Source organism: Montipora capricornis, chromosome 8 (assembly GCF_036669925.1).
Source record: "Montipora capricornis isolate CH-2021 chromosome 8, ASM3666992v2, whole genome shotgun sequence".
In the NCBI taxonomy this organism is placed as follows: Eukaryota; Metazoa; Cnidaria; class Anthozoa; order Scleractinia; family Acroporidae; genus Montipora; species Montipora capricornis.
In genome coordinates, this window is record NC_090890.1 from 10,687,581 (window position 1) to 10,690,080 (window position 2,500).

Genomic DNA, 2,500 nt, shown 5'->3' on the forward strand with positions numbered 1-2,500 from the left:
AAGAGCTAGGACATCACTTCACCATTTCAATATTTACTATAGGGTTCTGTTATTCCTTGCAACAAGGGTAGAAATAAGGACAGTTAGAACATTAGGGGCAAGTTATGTACCTTGACTTGAACCAAGAGGTTGAGGGATAAGTCAAGTGCAGGGCATATAAAGGGTCTCAATAATTTTGCCACGAAAAGCAAATTTTCATAAAAGGATGGCACTAATTGGGTGCAACTGGAAGAATTTATTTTGTTTTTCCTTCAGCAAGACCTGAAGGATTCAGGTACATGTAGTTGAAGTCAATTGGTCCTATCATAAAACAAAGCTCCTATTGCAGTTCCAGTGTTGACATACTTTTCAAATTAAACCTAGGAAACTCCCATTAGAAGTCTGCAGTTGAGTACACTATGCATAACAGTAATATGTCATTATAAGAGGAAGGAAATTAAGGGAAGGGGGGGGGGGGGGGTCGCACTACAGCCCAAACCAAAAATTGGGCAGCGAAAAATTTTCAAAAATTTGAAACGCAAATGGAAGTTCCGAAAAATGTGACAATTTGTGGGTCACACAACCGAAATACATAAATTGGTTAAAACAAACACAGTTGATCAAATGTCATTTTTGGCGTGTATTGTATGGTGATAAACATGAACCCAAATCAGGCCTTTTGCTTTGCCATTGCCATTCTACTTCTACAAATTATTGACATGCAACAGCAACAAAATTAATATTATTTTAATGTTTGCCTTTTTCATCCTGTATCAGAGATGGGTAAATGGATGCAAATCCTGAATGTCGCTTTTCTAAGAAGACGGCAGCATTTACGTAGAGTTTGTGTTGCGCTGGGTCCCGCTTGATCTGAGATCGGTCCAGCCAGAGTAGGGTGAAAATGAGGAAAATTTTGCATTGGGAACGATCCTGGCGCATAGTAAAAAGGAAAAACGTCCATCCATGCTGAAAGTTGGCTGGTGATTATTAAAACTCCTGCCGATTTAATAATTTAACTGCAGGTCATATCTGGGTCCGATGACTGGCGTTGACAGCTCTGAAAGCGATGTCTTTTTTCTTTCGATTTTTTCAAAATCTGCCTGCTCTGCCCATACACTTCGGTGTCTTTGAAGTTTTTGCAAAATTTTAGAAATTTGTGAAACACCGGTCGCATAAGGACATGTGGTGTGATGGCAGATTTTAATGTTTAACAAACACAAATTTGGTAAAAATTTCCCTAGTGCGACCCACCCCTTAGGTATTTAAGTCATCAACTGTGTTCCCCAGATGAACACTGTACAAAATTATGCGAATTCAAAGCTTCTTTACGATAGCCAACTGTGCTTTCAAATTATGCAAATAAAACCCTTTAAATCACAGGTGCATCTACAGTGTACATCACAAAGATCAAGGGTGTTGTAACAGCGAAACAGGAATAAAATTTATTTAGGGTCCCTCCAGTGGGTATATTTAAAAATTCAGGCCATAATTTGCTGAAAAAAAGTTCATACATTGTAATCTATCATTTTTATTCCCTTACATTTTATTTTCTGCTTGATAAAAAAAAAATCATTCCAAAAATCATTCCAACTTTTAAGGGAAATTTGAGAAAATTAGCAAAAGGGTACAAAGGTTGTTCAGTAATTTAAAACAGGCAACATTTCTTGACGACAACTCGAGATATCAACAAGATTTTGTGCAGACATCACTTGTATGGTGTTCCTGATATTAGGTGTCACGCAAATGAAAATGAAAAGACGATATCTCCTCCATGGGCATTGCGTGAAAACTAATTATTGTCTAAACTACCAGAGGGTTTTGGATCAACTGACCAACTTTTGTGAAAATGAGAACTAGAAAAAGAATTATTATTAACTGGGGTAAGGTTCACGTACAAGTCGAAAATAATAAGCGTTTGAAATCAATTAAGTCTTCTCAAGCAAATACTGAGTTTCACGTCTAAATCAACTTATGGTGCATCAACTTTTCGGAAAAGACGAGTTTCAATTGCCTAAAATTTTGTACAATCTCGCTGTGACACAAATATGGGAAGATCCCAATCTTCATTCCCAAACTGTCACGCAAGAATAAAAAGACAAAACTCGAAAGAAAGTTGACAGATGATCCCTAAATAAGACTTTTTAATTTATTTTGAAAATTTAATTTTGAATTACATAATATATTTTTCACCCGTTAAACAAAGTACTTAGGTTTCTTTAACACAATTCAACAAAGCCAAACGCTTGTTTTTGTAAACAGGTTTTGTCAAGACAAATTTAACTAATTATTAGCCTTATATCAAGATAACATAGATAAAAAATTGATTTAAGAGAAAAATCTATTCCCGAAACTCTTATCTCCAGTAGCTCTTAAAGCTCTAACAAAACGTTTGTTTGGTTTTTCAATGACCCATGCGATTTAATTGTTTGTTTTCCAATTTCACAGAGGTCAGCGCTGCAAATTTGATTTAAGATTATTGTCAACACAAAGAACTACACTTCGAATTCTTGTGATCGATTGC

General features: G+C 35.8%; 1 protein-coding gene across 2 annotated transcripts in view; it reads right to left on the bottom strand.

The window, feature by feature from the left end:
* The window catches only part of LOC138013439 (MICAL-like protein 2), a 20,922-nt gene that overhangs the window by 17,618 nt on the left and 804 nt on the right, over nucleotides 1–2,500 (bottom strand). The gene's annotated exons all lie outside the window — the stretch shown is intronic.